The sequence below is a fragment of the Leptinotarsa decemlineata genome, unplaced genomic scaffold (genome assembly GCF_025532065.1).
Source record: "Leptinotarsa decemlineata unplaced genomic scaffold, Ldec_3_MD MMD2_tig00000090_RagTag_RagTag, whole genome shotgun sequence".
Classification (NCBI taxonomy): domain Eukaryota; kingdom Metazoa; phylum Arthropoda; class Insecta; order Coleoptera; family Chrysomelidae; genus Leptinotarsa; species Leptinotarsa decemlineata.
This window is the reverse complement of record NW_027412541.1, coordinates 934,959-953,747: the sequence shown is the minus strand read 5'-3', so window position 1 is coordinate 953,747 and position 18,789 is coordinate 934,959. Positions and strand designations below refer to the sequence as shown.

The window sequence follows — 18,789 nt, the reverse complement described above, 5'->3', positions numbered from 1 at the left end:
TAAAAAGCTAAATTATATATTAACTAGTAGTTTTTTTTTCTGAGGGGAACGCTCCTGCTCGAAGTGTGGGATTCCATGACTCTGTCACAGCCTACCCACTAAAACTCCTCTTCAGCATTCAAGTGGCTCAGTAGATGAACAAACTTGTTCCGAGCCTACTTCAAGGTCGAGCGTCGCTGGTAATTATTTCAGAGAGAAACTTTAGTGAGTGGAAGAGAGAACCGAGTGACGTCATCGACGCAGGATGGAACGGGTATCGTAGCGATTCAAGCGTGGACACCCTTGCCCTCGGCCCTCCTTAGTACTCCACATCACCGCTCAGGCCTTCTTGGTACTCCACCTAACCCCTCGCCCCCCTTGTCACGTTCCAGTCACGTGATTTTAATTAAAAAAAGTTTATAGTTATGAGATTCGAACCTGGATCGTCCGCGCCGTAGACATTGTCCTTAGCCTCTACACCATCGTAAGATATTGAAGTTAACTGCGAATGTTGGGTATTTATAGCGTTAGTTTTGTCGGGACTCATTCATTATACTTGACAGCATTTTTATTTTTATTTCCATAGAATGTAATCGTCATTATCATATTGAAGATAGGAAAATATAGTTAGATTTGGGAAATAATTAATATATCATGTAAAGATGTGTATGTGTGTGTAAGAGCGAGAGGCGCGTGTGACGTAATCGATGCAAAGAGAGATGGAGTTCGAGGTTTTACCGGTTGCTAGTGCAAGCAGGTGTTGCCAGTTATACAATAAATCAATGTTTATGGAGTAATGTAGCGTTGCCGGTTTGAAAATTAAGTTATAGAACACACAAAGTCATCTATGAGTCACTAGCTGAATTATCTATTGGTTGAAGAAGGACACTAGACTCATAAGACTGCATCTGTCAAATGTCAATACATGCCAGCATGGCAGGTTCGGCGTTGCCAGTTGTACAATAAATCAATGTTTATGGAGTAATGTAGCGTTGCCGGTTTGAAAATTAAGCGTGAACTACTCGACGAAAATTGGAATCGCGAAAATGATATATTTCATAATAATGAATCAGATTTAAGAAAAAATATGACAACTTAACCTGCGATCCGTCATTGTATACGGGGTGTCTCAAAATACATCATTGAAAACAAACATGACGTGCGTCAAAATATATCATTTAAGAAAAAACATGTCGGTTCAACAGAAGTCTAGCATTCCAGCATGCCAAAAGGGCACTACGTCTCGTAGTGTCGAGAGGTTAAGCGTTGTGGACTCAACGTGCGGGCAATGGGGGAGCGAAGTATTCGACAATGACATTTCAAAATACGTTGTTTTGCATAGTTTCGAAGGAAAACGATGTTCCGTACGTCGGTGGTAAACAAAAATTAGTATTATAATGGCATTCAGAGAATACAGACGTAAAGTAGAGGAATTTGAGAGACGTGTCCAACGAATAAGTAAAGATATTCAATTATATGAGGAAAAGAAAATGGTTCTCAAGCAGTTGAATAATTTACACATTCAAAACAAAGTGTTCCAGCCTCAAAGTGTAGAATATGTCGTCAACCATGCTGAAAAACAAATTTTGTACTTCCGACTACAATAATTTCTGTTCAATAAGTAAACGTACCGAATGTAGGTGAAATTCCGAGGAAATATGCGTGAAGGCTAGTGTAAACAATGGATATCGATTCGTTCGACATCAGTCAATGAGGGTATTTGCGCAGGCGCAATTCCAAAGAATATACCATTCAAATGTGAATTGGAAAAGATATTTCAAGATATTCGTCATTGAAAAAAAACTGTTGAATTTGTTCCAGAACACGCAACGAGGCAAGAGAAAAAGAAGTCACAAATGTAATTTGACGTTTATAGAGTTATCATAGAATCTACGATGTCAGCATGTATTCTAACTAGACTTGTACAACAATTATGAATTTTAATAAAAAAATGAATATTTTGATTGAAACAGTAAATTTTTTGTTTTATTTCAAGTTGGTAAAAATATATAATATAGGTATGCAGCATTATCGCTATCACTTATCGATAAAGCCAGACACGTGGCTCAAAGTGACGAAACAAAGGCTCTTTGTTTGATTGCATAATATGTCATCACCTATTTTCTTACCCAAGGTGACATTGATCACTGTCAATGCCGAATCAGCACCCAGAGATATGCAGTTCTCAAAGCGACGGAACAAAGGCTCTTTGTTTGGTTTTGAAATATGTCATCACTTATTTTCCTATAAATACCTCCTGCGAGACAAAATGATGAGTTAGTTGTATCAGTGATACTAGTGACAAGTGCAACGATTTTATCTGAAAGTAAGTGTTTCTCATGTTCACTTTATGAATTTTTATTGCAAGATTTTTTATACGTTTTTGACTTTTTCACAAAAGAATTCATTCAAATGTAATTTAATTCAAAGGTCGTGAGAGTTGTTGTTGAATTATCATTGATTTTCCAAAGTTTTTCTCAGATTGATATACTTGAGTGTTTTTCTATACATAGTTTTTGAGGATTAACGTTTTTTTCAAATATTTTGTAATACAAAACGGTTCAGAGGTATACACGTATTCCTCAAGCCAACCCTGGACAACTATTTTTATCCTACATACATCAGAAGATAAGAAATAACAATTACTGATATTTCTCAATCTTTAATAATGAATAAAAGATAAGAACCGCTAATTGCTGACATCCATTTTTCTCGAATACTATCTCTTACAGTAATTATTGTACCGCACAATTTGTTTTGATGTTAGATGGCAGCCTCAGAACCGGAAAACGTGATTATGAATTTTACTCGAGAATCATCCAAGCTGAATAAGAGTTTTTCTCGTATTTTATCTAGTTGCCTTTGACAATGCCATATCTTGTCTATATACTCATTTATTATGTAGTAAACAGAAGCTCATTTTGTGAGCAGCTTTCTAGTTGAATAAAACGCATAGTAAGTTACGAATAACTTTCATTCATGTTGTCGTTTATTGAGAGAGTGTTCGTATAATTTGAAACATTGTTTTTTTATTTTTGGTTTCTTGCAGGTGGATTTCCTAAAATTCAAGTTCAGTCGTGGAGAGGGAACAATAACAAACATTTGTTACCACACCTTGTGACGGAGGAGTATCACCCCCATTTAGAAGAATTTTGTATAAGGAAAATACGCTGTCGTGTGGTTTCATTTGAAATTGTACGAAAATAAGGTTAGTACTGCATTTTTTCTTTGTTCAATATATGTATAGAGTTTGTGGTTGTATACTATATTTTTTGTTCGACTCAAAAACTTTTTCATTCATAGATATGATCCGCATAAAGAATTGTTTTCAATATTTTTAATGTGTTTAGTACTTGCAGAATATGTGTTTTAAATTCGTTGTTTTGAATGACAGTTGATTTTTTCAATTATAACTGTAGCTCGCTCATTTTTCACAATCAGTCCATGAAAGACATTACCCCCACTGTTGAATTTTATTTTTCTTTGATGTATGTTTGTATTGAAGATTGCATTTATTCCAGAACACTACATCAACGTGTGCAGTATAACTTCAGAGTCATCTCAACAAATACATCCAAATCCAACTTAGCAACCTTTCCAGAACGAACTCTGATCTCAACAGCTTCCAGAACCATCTCAACAGTGTCCACAGAACGAGATTCAATTCTCTGCAGCTTCCAAAACCTACTCATCACACCAAAAATTTCATTTGTGAACAAAATATCGGTGAGTCATGTCAATAAATTAAATCCAAATGATTGATTTTCCAAAAACCAAGTCGGTGATTGATAATTACCTTTTAGTCATTAGAGATAATTATTCAGAGTACATTGCCAAACAAGCTATACAATTTATTAACAAACATATAAGAATGCATTTTAGCTATGAAAAAAATTAAATTTTCAGTTGGGGAAAAAAAGAAAATAATTACAAAAATTGGGGAATTGAAACGCTTCAAAGTGATTATCAAAATGATGAATAATAAACGTATAGGCTCGGGTTTGAAGCGACGAAGCTCCAGGGTAAAGTGGTAAACGTTTTCAATCGTAGAGTAACAACGGGGGTAATCATCAATTTAACTCATAAAGATCCTAAAAAGTTTCTAGGCGATGCTTTTCCATTATTCAAGCGTGAGATTTCCAAAATTTTGAAACAAATGTCATGTCTCAAAGTTAATTTTACATTTTCAGGGTATTTTATTAAGAAATTGAATGATGGGAAAATTGTTGATCGTAAATATTTCAGTACACCGAATAAAGTTATCGATTCAGGTACGGACTTGACTGCTTGGTACAATGAAAACTCAGTGGATGTTATATTGAATAAATTAGGCGAATTTGAAGAACAATTGTCGGGGTGGGCTTTGAGTAAAATTCTTTTGTTGGAAGTAGCAATTAATAAATATGTGATTGGTAACGGTTCATCTTTCATTCCACTGCCGCAAGGAGGCAGGCATGCATTAATGTACAAAACGATGACGAAATGTGCTTTTTTTGGAGTATTATTAGCGCCTTGTATCCTGTAGCGAAACATCCACAAAGAGTGTCAAAATATCCACCCTATTCTACAGTTTTGAATACTACAGGGCTAAATACTTCAATGGACTTACATCAAATTTCCAAATTTGAAAAACTTAATGATATTTCTGTAAATGTTTACTCTTTAGAATTGAATCAAGCAAAGGAAAAATCATTTTTTATAGTAGTACCTGCCAGACTCACGACTACAAAACGAGACATACATGTTAATTTGTTATTAATTCAAGACAAATATTTTCCAAAATTGAACGATTATGAGGCTCCACCCATTAATGACGATGACGAGACTGAAATTAAATTCCATTATTGTTGGATCAAAGACATGTCCCGATTATTAAGTAGGCAATTGTACAAAAATGGAAAAAAATATTTTTTTGTGATAGATGCCTCAATTATTTTTCAAGTCAGCAAAAATTAAATGATCATACTGTTTTGTGCGAAAAAGCAAATGATTGTAAAATTTCCTTTCCTACATACGATTATGTGGAATTTCGAAATTATGTTTATAAACAAAAATGCCCGTTTATAATTTTTGCTGATTCGGAGTCACTGTTGGAAAAATGTAACGAAAGCATATCTAACAAAACTACAAAATACCAAAAACATATACCTTTCAGTGAAGGCTACTACTTCAAGTGTTCCTATGACGACAGTCTCTCTCATTTCAAAAGCTATCGAGGTGAAGACTGTATGAAATGGTTTGCCGATGAGTTGTCTGATATTGGAAAATTTGTTGAATCTAAAATTTAGAATATTGAGCCGATGACAGTGCCTTTAAATAATATCGGTGCTGCAACGACTCGTCATATTTGCGAAAAACCGTTTGCCCCCAAAGATGTTATTGTGTACGATCACGATCACTATACGGGGGGCGGTCCGCGGTTTTGCCCACCAAGCCCCCTGTAATGTCAACTTTCGGAAATTATTCGTGGTACCCATTACTTTTCATAATCTTTCAGGATACGACAGTCACTTCATTATCAGAGATATCGCAAAAAAAAGCTGTGTGAGCATACTTCCCTCAAATAAAGAAAAATACATTTCCTTTACACAGAAGGATGCTGAAACTAAAATTAAATTTCGATTTATAGATTCTTTTCGATTCATGGGAACATCGTTGGATGAATTAGTATCCACATTGGATCAAAATGATTTGGAAATTAAAAATAAAGAATTTAGTCATTTAGATGAAAAGAAATTCGCTCTTCTCACCAGGAAGGGAGTATTTCCGTAAAATTATATAGATAGCATGGAAAAATTGAACATCACCGAGTTACCATCACGAGAAGAATTCTATAATAAATTAAATGATGAAAACATAACAGAAGAGAAATATGCTCACGCACAAAATGTTTGGCAATCATTTAAAATTACAAATTTGGGATCGTATGCGGACCTATATTTGAAAACAGATATTTTATTACTGGCAGACGTTTTTGAAAATTTTCGTCAAAAAAGCATGGCAACTTATGGGTTGGACCCCGCATGGGTACACGTGGGATGCCATGTTGAAGTATACGAAGTGTAAATTACAAATTTTAAAAGACATTGACATGATTATGTTTGTAGAAAAGGGGATAAGGGGCGGAATATCGGTTTGTTCAAATAGATATTCTGAAGCAAACAATAAATATATGGAAGCATTCAATCCCGAAAAACCTTCAAAATATCTTTTATATTTAGACGTCAATAATTTATATGGGTGGGCAATGTCAGAATTTTTACCTTAGGTTTTCAGTGGGTGGAAAATTTTGACAAAGATGTAACTGAAATTCCTGACAATGCTTCAGAAGGCTACATATTGGAAGTTGATTTGGAATACCCTGAGAGATTACATGATTCACATAAAGATTTTCCGTTTTGTCCAGAGCATCAAGCACCACCAAATTCCAAACAAAAAAAATTAATGGGGTACCCTGTATCATAAAGACAAATATGTTTTGCATTATCGCAACTTGAAACAAGCATTGAAAAACGGTTTGATTCTAACCAAAATTCATCGGGTTTTGAAATTCAAACAATCTGCATGGCTGCGTCCCTACATCGAGTTGAATACTCGTCTAAGGGCTGCAGCCACCAGTTCTTTTGGCAAAAATCTATATAAACTAATGGTAAATGCTATTTTTGGGAAAACGATGGAAAACATTCGATTACACAGGGTGGTCAAACTTGTGAATTCATGGAATGGTCGTTATGGCGCCAAAAATTTAATTGCGAGCCCTCGATTTCAGAGTCGAACCGTTTTCGATACAGACTTGGTGGCTATTGAATTGAAAAAGACTGAATTTGTTTTCAATAAACCTCTGTACATCGGAATGGCAATTTTAGATATTTCAAAAACATGCATGTTTGATTTCCATTACGATTTCATGGTGCTCACTCTAGGTATAGAAAATTGCAAGTTAATGTATACAGATACAGATAGCTTCATCTACGAAATAACGTGTGAAGATGTCTATTCAGAACTCATCAAAAATAACCTATCAAAATTTGATACTTCCGATTATTCGCCCGATAATAAGTTTCAAATTACACTTGTGAATAAGAAATTCCTGGATTAATGAAAGATGAAGCAAATGGTAAAATTATCACTCACTTTGCAGGGTTACGTTCCAAAATGTACACCTACAAAGGGCAGGGTGGAAAAGTTATCAAAAAATCAAAGGGAATTCGATATAATGTAGTCAGAAATAAAATTGATTTCAAAGATTATATCGATTGTCTCAGAAATTTCAAAGAAAAAATATGTGAGCAGTTCACTATTCGATCATACGCTTACAACGTTTTCAGTATCAAGCATGTGAAAATAGGCTCGAGTCCACACGACGATAAACGAAAATTTATCCCCAAATCATCCGACACTTTACCTTGGGGACACTATAGCTTGAAATGAGGTTATCATTTGGATTTTATTTTTATTGATGTGATTTATCGAAAAATTTTGTTCTAGTTTGAATATGGCCAATAGATGTGTTACTCTGAAAATTTCCAACAGCGGTAGGAGTCCATCAACTTCGCAAGAATTGGCTGCAAACAAAATTTGTAGGACTGTTAAAGATATTTATAGATATAAAGGTGCTGAAAAACTAGGGATCGAAATTTGGTTTAGTAAAAATAAGCCTAGTATTTGTTCTTTCATCATACCGAAAGAATTTATAGAAATACTCAATGTAAATTGTATCAATGTATTGAAAAAACAAATGAGGAAAAATTTCCATTTTACGGATTCTGATTGGTCAAAGTTTTTGAAATGTAAATTTGTAGTTAATACAAGATATACCTAAAAATATAATTTAGATGAAATATATTGAAATTTTGTATTCTTATTTATTGTTGTACACAAACGTTGATAAAATTTTAATAAAATATATATTGAAATTTTGGTGTTTCATTCCATCAAATAACTTTTTGAAGCTGATTTTTTTTTCACCTTATACATTAAATGAAACAAATGTTACGTTTTCTCATTTATTAAATAAATCATACACTATTTTTTGTTTATAATAAAATATTCACGTAAAGCATTAGCATACAGACTATCTAGAGCTGAGGCTTGACAAAAACCATCTATGATTTCTTCCAAAGTTAAATTAGTTTCATTCTCACGTAACCATGATTTTATTATATTGAAAACACCTCGATAATAATCACAAAAGTTCAAAGCATCCAGCATAGCGATACGGTCAGATAGCACACCAAGGTGAGTATTCAGGATCTCGTTTACATCTCGTTGAAACAGCTCCATGTTCGTGTTGTCCTTGGAAATGAAAACTTGTTTGGTATTACTTTCGATGTACTGTGTGACGTAAATGTAATCCCCGCAACGTGTTGTAATTGGATCATATTCGTCTACATATCCATCGATTTGTGATTCAAAGAAATTTTCCTTTATTTGTTGCAGGATGTCAATGAGGGTCGCCCATTCATAACTTGTTAAATTGATGGAACGAATGGAGAACTGCTGCTTCAAAATTATGCATGGGCTGAAGTCTCTGCATAGACTTAGGCCACATCGAATTTTATAAGATGACATGGGGAATGCCATCAACATCAATTGATGTTCGTTTCGAGCAGCCATTACGTATTGCTCCAATGCTCTGTCTTTTGCATTTAGAGTTCCATTGTAATCTTCACCATCACTGTCGAACATTACTTCAACTTCACTACCGTAATCACTATCGAGAGACATTTCCAAACTGAATATCCATCTGTGTTTGTATGCGCTCTTATAGCTTCAGATCACGTGGTCCGTTTCAGATATTGTGCGTTTGTTAAACACACAAATATTTCTTCACAAAAGGCCCTCCCAATACATTGTCAGTGTGCTTGTTTTCCATAAGATTCTATACAAAATCGACATTTTCGATCCAACTGTTAGGTTTGTTATCCAAACCCAGCCATTTTACGTACATTTTTTTATCTTTCTTCCTCAAGACTTTTTCATCGAGACATATATCAAGATTTGCAGTTTTTTGTAATTCTTCTCCATAAAAAGCACCCCTAATAGGTACACCCTGCATATCTTCTAGCATGAAGGTGGCGGGGTTGGTAATATTGACTTTGATAATTTTGAATAATTCCGTAGTCCAATTGGGCGTGTAGCCTTTTTCAAAAACGTGTTTCGCCTTACTGATTCGTACAACATCACCGACTTTGAATTTTCTCGGTCCAGCTATTTTCACATGGGTGTATGTTGATTTGAGAATTTGTTTTTCGTTAGTTTTGGTAATTTTCGAAGGTTGTATGCCCGTCTTCGAGTGTCGCGTATCATTGTAGGATTTTGTGATTTCAGGCAAGACATTCAACCATTTGTAGGTGCCATTCAGACTGAAATATTTGAAAAGTCTTTCTTTTAACGTTCTAATGATACATTCAGCCATAGAAGCCTTGGTGATACTGTACGTATTGTAGTGATTTGTTCCATGTTTTTTCATCAAAGTTTGAAACTTATTGTTGTAAAACTTTTTACCTTGATCGGTTTGTAAATTTTTTGGACAAAGTTTCGTATGTGTCAAGATATCTGCAAACGTTTTTGTAATTTCCTCTCCTGTTTTTGATTTCAGTGGTCGAGTCCACACAAATTTCGGAAAACAATCTATGACGACTAGAATCAGTTTGAAATTTCGATTTTGGTGAGCGAACGATCTCATCTCAGCCAAGTCCATCTGCCATAAGCCATCTATTCCTTTGATAACTGTACGGCGTCGAGGATAATTTTTTCTAATTGGTTTATGTAGTTCGTTGACAAGTTGAATCTTGTCTTTGGAAGTCATGACGACTGATGGTGAAGATGTGTGAACCCCGCTCTTTTATTATGGTTTTGCTTGAACTTTATTTTGTATCTTTTTGTTTTCCTTGATAGTAGATCGTACCTTCGAATTTATTTCGGTAATTTGTTTGGAGATGTCACCTTGAAATTTGGTTAGTTTTTCATTTACTTGGATCATTTGTTTTTCGTGTTTCTTAGCTAGTTGATATATAAATGAAGCAAGTTCATTATCGGTTCCATCCACATACTTTTTATTAACAACATCGTAATCAATGGTGGGGCTCTTCACATGACACAATTTCACATCACCACAATGAATATTACCATCTGAGGTATAATGCAACAAACATCCTCCAGACGGCGTTGGCAATTTTCGCTTTCTGTTGCTGTCGCTACGTCCAAACTTATCGATAACCATTTTGAAAATGATAATGTATTGGGGAACGTAGTGTATCTTATAGAATTATTTTTGCCTCTTTGAGTTTATTCAAAATGGCAATGATTTCATTGTTGTGTGAAGTATTTCCTGCATCTCGAGAGGCTAGCAATAATTTGAGACGTTCGCATAGCTCGTTGGGATCGTCCCAATAAATGTATTCAATGGGTTTCGTATTGAATGTCATTGCAAGAGGTGACGTTTTGGGTAGACATGATGTCATCGCAGTAGTAGTAGTAAGAGGTGTTTCAGGTTGAAAAAACCCAGTACCAGTTTTACGACGATTTCCTGCTGTAGGAAACAACAGTTTGATTATGTTGGTGTACTAGTATCTCTGTGTGCCTTTTAGATGCCCTGCCGAATTCTTGTGAGCGCTCGATAAATTCAAAATCTTTTTGTATACATTCAAATCCTCAGTGTTATAATTTTCAGGCATGTCGAGAAATAACAGTTCATATATACTGGGTGTTCCTTTCCAGTGATACCCAGCCAATTTTATGTATCCGCTATGCTTGTCAAAATCGATTTCCTTTTGGCCTAGGAACCATTTTGAAGATACCTCATCATATATGGGACCGTATACTTTGTCGATTTCCTTGTCATTTCCCCAATGTTTTTTAATGTACGGTTGAGACATTATCGGATATTGATCGATATATTCTTCTAAAACTTGTTCATTTATGCCTGACGCAACGTTGTCGTCTTGTTCTTATTCTGCATACCCACTAAAGACGTTTTCATCATCATCGTCATCCTCATCTGTACCTGCAACATGTACGAGGGATTGGAATGGAGTCGTTTCAGGCTCTTCCACTGCCTCTTGTTTGACTTCGGTTTTTGCCTCAGTTTTCAATGGGGTGCTATCTGACTGTGTTGCTGTTTTATCAGCTATTTTCCTCAATGGAATAGACAGAGGTTTGAAAAATCTTTGCAATGACTCATCTTCTTTGGATTTGCCCAATTTCAGAGCCAAATATTTTTTTCGAATGATGCGTGCAATTTCGTTGATTTTATTCTTTCGAATGACATCAACTTCTTTGCTCAACGGTTTCATGATGGTGAATGATACTACATCACGCACTGTGTATACTTATATATTTGTCGAATCCTTGACTATAACGTCCACCATTCTCATCGAAATCTTTCATTATTACAACGGTTCCATATCGATGTTGCCAACATTCGGCACACATTCTCTTGAATTCATCGAAAGACATGTCGGGAGAGACATTTCATCCTGTATGAAAAGTACAATCATATTGCAATTGTCTCGTATCAATTGTTTGGGGATTTTTGAATGTCTGACAAAGATAGGCAGCGTCAATGTTCTTATGCCTACATACAGAATAATATTCGCGAATTTTCTGTTGGCCATCACATGCGACATCATCGAAAATGAATATGGAATTTGATTTGGCTTCGTGAGGGTTTATGATATCCTCATTTTCCCTGAACGGATAATATCCCAACCCATTGACTTTACTGAAAATTTCTTGAACCACTTGATATTTAGGTTGATACAATGCTTTTGAATATACGTAGATAAATTCAAATTTGGCGCCATTCGGGTGGAATAGCAATGTTAAGATAGCGTTTGTCTTTCCACAACCACTCGGCCCACAAATTATTGCACGAAACGAATTGGGTAATAATATACCATGCTTCCCAACTACACCACTATTGTTGGCTTCATTCAAAAAGTCTAAATTTTGAATAGGTAATATCTTGTCTTGTTGAACGACTTTCATGATGTGATGCTGGATAATGGGTGCGCTACGGTTATAAATAAAAACATCACAGTCATCACCCAATCATTCTCAATGTTGACTTACTCCGGTGCAGGTGTCGTCAATTCGATTATCAATAAGCTCCCGTTCGAATAACATCTACCTGGTTATCAGTTTTGCGGACGAGGCACCAAATTGAAAAAGAGATTGGAACGCGGTGACACCGGTGTAAATCCTTTGGACGAATATTGTAAAGATCACGATATCGCGTACTCTCAAAGCGACTCATTAGAAGACCGTCATAAACCAGATCAAGTGTTGGAAAATAGAGCTTGGGAACGCGTTAAATCGAAAGACGCTAGATTTGGTGAAAAAGCTGCAGCTTGGCTCGTAACTACAACAATGAAAGCGAAACGTAAGCTTGGCATGGGGTTGTCCTTTCGACGCAATATGCTTCAAAAAATTACTAGAAATTGGAAGCCACATCCTACCAATATTGAGAAATCTAGTGCTTCGGCTTTGCGAGCTGCTAAAATGGCATTGAGTCAAGCTGGTGGACGTGAAAACATACGGATACCTAGGATAATACCATTCGAAGCAAAATCTGGAGGAATCGTTCCCGTCATACCTATATTCGCTGCCCTTTCAGCTTTGGGTTCGTTGGCAGGTGGAGCAGGCGCTATCGCAAAAACCGTAATAGATGCTAAAAATGCCAAAAAGAAACTTGAAGAAGATCAACGTCACAATAAAGCTATGGAACATTTAGGTTCCGGTTTGTACCTACGCAAAACACCTCGAGGATTTGGTCTGTTCCTAAAAAAACAAAAGCAACGCAAAGGGCGAGGTCTTTACTTGGAAAAGCAAAAAAAATCCTACTGATGCTACCCCATAGAGCATTATACGATTCGGAAATTCAAAAATGTGCCCGTCAACTGAGAATTCCACATTTTCGTGGAGTCTTTATGCGCGACACGTTGCCAACTCGTGGTCCTCGACTGCGAGAATGTGCTGTATTGAACTTGGATTCTCAATTGAATGCAGGCACTCATTGGGTAGCTTACATTAAAAACGGCAATGCTGTACAATATTTTGATAGTTTCGGTAATCTCAAACCTCCAATGGAATTGGTCAGATATTTTGGAGGGGGTATAACGATTACATATAACAATGATCAGTATCAAAATTTTGACCCGAGTAATTGCGGACATCTGTTTCTACAGTTTCTGCTCCATAATGTCTGCAAAAATGGTTGGAGATAAATCTTTGCGAAATTTAACCGATGCTGAATTGAAAACTTTATCGATCGACTATTTGATTGAGAATGCTAAACCTTGGGAATTATTGGATGTTTGGCATAGATTACCAAAGGACTACCAACATCGATTTGCTTTGCAGATTCATTTACCATGTTTCATCCATTACCGACATGAGGTACCACCACCAACATCAGCTGCGTCATCGCTACAAAAAGCAATGTATTATGGTCCTGTGAGTTCGCAGATAGAATGTTATTATTGTAGAAATAAATGATTTTTATGTAAAATGTTGTTGTTGTTTGAATCATTATTTAAGGAGATGTCATACTGACATTATATCAGTCATGTGTATGATATTAACGCTAACGAGTCGTTCTTCGACGCTCTCCATCGATTTCAATCCACCCATTCGATTAGATTCTGATTCTGAATATACTTTGGCTTTGCTCAGTTTCCATTCGTACAACAGTATACCCAACATTGAAGAAGGTACGAAATTCTACTACTATGAAAACGCTGACAAAACTAAACAGAAAAGCATCGATATACCTGTTGGATCTCACGAAATTGGTGACATTGAAGAATTAATAAACAAATACATCACGCCTAAAACGTTCAAGGAAAACCGTGAGGATTTTTTCTATCTAAAACCGAATAATAGTACGCTGAAAAGTGAAATATTCTGTCTGAAGCACTCGATTGATTTCCTACCTGCAAATAGCTTGGCTCACATACTGGGGTTTTCATCTACTCTTCTCAAACCAAACATACATCACGAATCCGATCTACCTGTGGATATCATTACATACACATAGATAGCAACATTACGTTTGGAGCCTTCTACAACGACACACCGACTCATACAATATACGAATTTGCTGTTGGTGTTGATCCGGGGTATGCAATTGACGAAACACCTAATCACCCCATTTATCTAACTATTGCACATAGAGACGAAATAAACAATATTACGCTGCGAGTGCTCGACCAACATTCTAAGCTCATTGATTTCCGAAACGAAGAAATAATAATTCGTTTGGAATTAAAGCGAAAGTATGGTGCTGACTATCTATAAAAATAATACACCTCCATACCCCAAGTCAGTCTTCACCAAGACCTTCACTAGTTGACAACTATTGACAACGGAAAATAAATTGTTTCTGGAATCTCTTGGTTATCATGTTGTCCAATCAACTGTTCAACATTTTCCGAAAACCGCAAATCGATGAGTCCATACAGATAGAATGGCGGACCTACTATACATATGTCAAATCTTTTCGCAACAACGATGTTATCGAAATCAACATCAATCAATCTGATGCCTACGATGCTTTGTACGATAGTCTGCTGTTCATTAGTGGAAAAGTTGAGAAGACTAAAGGGGACGGTAAGGTGTCATTCGTAAACAATGCTGGTGCTTTCATGTTTCAATCTGCTAGTTATGAGCAGAGTGGTAAGGAATTGGAAGCAGTTCGTGAACTTGAAATTGTTAGTACTGTTAGAGGCTTTCTCATCTACACCGACGAAGATATCAAACACTTGGCCACCTCCGGTTGGACTTTTTCCAAACAATACAGGCGTCATCAACACAACTCATCTAACATTCAACATGCTCATACCCATCAAGCATTTTTTGAATATCTTCAACGATTATCAGTGTGTTTCCTACGGTAAACATACCATTCGATTAGTACGAGCTGGAGATGATAGCAACTGTTTTAAAATAGAAGAGACTCCTGCTGCACTAACACCGAAAACGGAAGTTAAATTGGAAATTGAAAATATCGAACTGAAAGTTAAACGACTCTTTCCGCATGATCAAATTAAATTGCAACTTTTGAAAGCTATCCAAGCAGACACTCCTATTCTCATACCGTTCAGAAAATGGGAACTTCATATGCTGCCTGCTCTCACACAAGGTGCAAAAAATGAAATATGGGCCGTCAAGACTTCTTCGTTCCTCGAAAGCCCTCGCTATGTGATTGTATGTTTCCAAAAAAATCGTGACTACACTAAAGTCAACAATGATCCAACAATATTCAATCATTTGAATATCACCAATATAACGCTCACTCTTAACGGTGAGAATTATCCCAAGGAAAATATGCATTTGAATTTTGCAAAGGGGAATTTTTCGCAAGCTTATTTCAACTACTCACAATTTGGTCTCAGCTACAAAATGACCAATCAACTCCACTTCTCACTTCCACCGTCTTCACGGACAAAGCTCTCTTTGTCATCGATTATTCCAGAAGGGATGAGAGCATCAAAAGTTCCAGTGTTGATGTAAAACTTGAAATCGAAGCATCCAAGGGATTTCCTCAAAATACTAGAGCCTATTGCATAATTGTGCACGACACTGTCATAGAACACCTCCCACTCAGCAAAATTATTAAAAAATGGAACTGAACATGTGAATAGCTGTTGTAGATATTCAAGGCTTTACCGTCGACCAAAAATTCCATCCTAATGAAATAGCCATTAGGATTGGAATTCAGTGTAGTAACTTTTTATTGCTGCCAAACACACCATTTTCCTGTTTGAGTAAAGAAGATCGTCGTGCCGCCTGTTACTTGGAGCGAAACATTCACGGATTGAGGTATTCCTCTGGCTTTGTGGAATATAATCAATTGGATGCCATCCTAAGGAAAATTTACAAGGTGTCGATGTCATTTATGTCCGAGGACATCAAAAACATGACTTTCTAACTGAAAAATTTCACGAGTTGAATATACCGACACGCGTTGTGAATTTGGAGGGCTGTGACAATACAACATGGATGGTTCCCACATTCGACAACAACGAAGGTGTCTCACCCTGTATGCATCACATTCGCAAGCGAACCAACTACAGTTGCAGTCTCCGAAACGTAGATATTTCATACAAATGGTTTTGTGATATATTACCAAAATAAAAATGTATAATAAAATTTTAAATCATTTCTTCTCTTCTATCTAACCTCACCGCCTTATGATATCCTCAACAAAAATAGAAAACGTATGCAAAACGATCGAAAGTGCACGAAAAACGATCGAAAGTGCACGAAAAACGGCCGTAAACGCACGTAAACGGTCGAAAACGCTCGAAAAACGATCGTAAACGCACGAAAAACGATCGAAAACGCACGGAAAACCACGTATTTTGAAATGTCATTGTCGAATACTTCGCTCTCCCATTGCCCGCACGTTGAGTCCACGTTGAGTGCCCTTTTGGCATGTTGGAATGCTAGAAGTTTATTATGTTGTCTGGTGATAGTTGACCTGTGACCGTTTCCACTTCTTGTCTTTTTTGATGCCATCTTCCTCGCAGTATATGCATGAGTCGCTATTGCTTACATGGAAGTGTTTGCGGTAAATCTGGAAGCACCCGTGCCCTGTTAGTAGCTGTGTCAGGTGGTACGTGGTATCACCATGCTTCCTCGAAAACCAGGGAGCTATATCCGGGATAAGTCTGCGCGTCCACAGTGTGTCTGCTTCTCCTTGCCACCATTCCTGCCATCTTTCGAGCATACTCGTGTTAGCGTTGGTCATCTCAGTTGACCTCTCTTCCATTCTTTGTCTAGCCCATATGTGGATACGGTTCTGTATGCTCCAGTTACATATATAGCCGTCCGGCGTTGAGTGCTTAGCAAGACTTTTTCTTGTGGCCTCTCTCGGACCTCTAGCTTTGGGCATCAGCCTTCCTATCGCCGCTAGGGCTTTGTTAGCTTTTTCCGCTGTTCTCCTTATATGAGCCCCCATTGTCATGTTTTTATCCAACAGCATACCTAGATATCTCACCTTTTCCAGTCTCTCCACCACGGTATCCTCAATTTCTAGGCTGATGGTCTTGATTTTTCTTCCTGCTACCAAGAGAACTGCTTCCGTTTTCTGTGGAGCTAGTCTTAATCGCTTATGATGGAGCCATTCTGCAATATTTTGTAGTCAGATTTGCTATCATTTGCAGGTTTTCCTTCGTTTTGGCTGTAACTACAATCCCCACATCATCGGTAAAGCCTACTAGCCTGACTCCATCCGGGGTTTGGATACTGAAGATGCTGTCATAGTAGAGGTTCCATAGAGTAGGTCCTAATACGGATCCCTGAGGAACTCCACAGGTTACTTTCATTTTTGTTTCCACTCCTATCATTAGCCATCGCTCTTCGAAGTAGCTGATTAACATTTTAAGGAGGTACGGGGGATCTTTCTTTCCGTTCCACGGTGCTGTGTTGAATGCGTTCTGCACATCGATGGTTATAAGAGTGCACAGCTTCCTCTTATGGTATGGACCGTCTCTGGCTTTCTCCGCTGTTTCCGTTACCGTCTTCAGTGCGTCCGTTGTAGATCGTCCCTCTCGGAAGCCAAACTGTTCATCTGATAGCCCGCCCGTTCTCTCTATTTCTATCTTCAGTCTTCCCAGTAGCATTTTTTCTAGCAGCTTTCCCAGGACATTCAACACACATATGGGTCGGAACGCCTTGTTTGTGCTTCCTGCTTTACTTTCTTTCTCGATTAGTACCAGCCTCGCGGTTTTCCATTCATTCGGAAAGTTACCCTCCATCAGTGCTGCGTTCATAGTCTCCAGCACTTTATCCGGGTACTTTTGCGCTGCTGCTCTGACCACTTCTGCTGTCAGACCGTCCGTACCAGGAGCCTTCTTTACCTTGATCTTCTTTACTGCTGCCAGTAATTCCTCTATACTGAATTTAGGGACTTCATTTTGTTTCACTATGGGTTTTTTCCATTCTGTTACTGAGTGCTCTGGAAAAAAGGTTTTGGCTATTTCTCTCTGTTCATCATCTGTCATCGTTATCGTTTGTGGGGTTCTGATTTTTTTCGTGACTATCTGGTATCCTTTTCCCCATCTATCTGCATCTACTTCATTCTGGAGCACCTTCCAACTCCTATTCTTTGCCTCCCATATTGCTTTGTTGAGAGATTTCCTGCAGTCAGCATATTCCTCATGGCATCTGATTTTTTCACTCTCGTCGTTTTTTTTATTTGCTCTCACCATGGCTCTTTTTTTTCCAAGGCAGTTTTTCGTGAGTTCTCATATTTCTGCAGACCATCAAAATACTGGTTTCCTATAGTTGTGTTGTTTTTTTCTTGGAAATACTTTATCGCACGAGTCTGTAAGTATTTTTGTGAGTTTTTTCGGTGTTAGCGGGTTGATTTCAACTCTTAGTTTTTTACCCACTTCCTGGCACAGTATCTCCATTTTCCCTTCTATTATTTTCCAGCCTTTCGTTGTTGGTTTATTAGAGTCTTTTCTCCTGGTTTGATCAATTATTTCGAATAGTATGTGGCGGTGGTCGCTCAAGTTCTCTTCCTCTAGAACTCTCCAGTTCTGTATGTTCTTGCAGATTTTGTTTGTAATGAAGGTGACATCAATGTGCAATTCCGCTCTTCCGCGCACAAAGGTAGGTTCCTCCCCTGTATTATGCACCTTTAAATCGTCTTCGGTCATCCATTCAGACAGAGCTTGTCCTCTCTTGTCTTCCACATTTGATCCCCATTAGGTAGGATTTTGAGTTGAAGTCCCCTCCAACGACTATTTGTTTGATATGTTTCTTAATATCGCTCCTGAGCGTATTGAGGTAGGTCTG

At 37.3% G+C, this 18,789-nt stretch overlaps 1 protein-coding gene and 1 long non-coding RNA gene across 9 annotated transcripts in view; both read left to right on the top strand.

Annotated features, from left to right (window-relative positions):
- LOC111517555 (arrestin domain-containing protein 3) overlaps positions 1–18,789 on the top strand; it is a 162,661-nt gene that overhangs the window by 101,555 nt on the left and 42,317 nt on the right. The gene's annotated exons all lie outside the window — the stretch shown is intronic.
- LOC141481172 (uncharacterized) lies at positions 6–7,883 on the top strand. Of its 2 annotated transcripts, XR_012464787.1 has the most exons (4): positions 6–2,934; positions 3,029–3,187; positions 3,501–3,705; positions 7,468–7,883. It is a non-coding gene; the product is annotated as an uncharacterized lncRNA (long non-coding RNA). The 2 variants fall into 2 exon arrangements; XR_012464786.1 differs by having other exon boundaries at positions 6–3,187.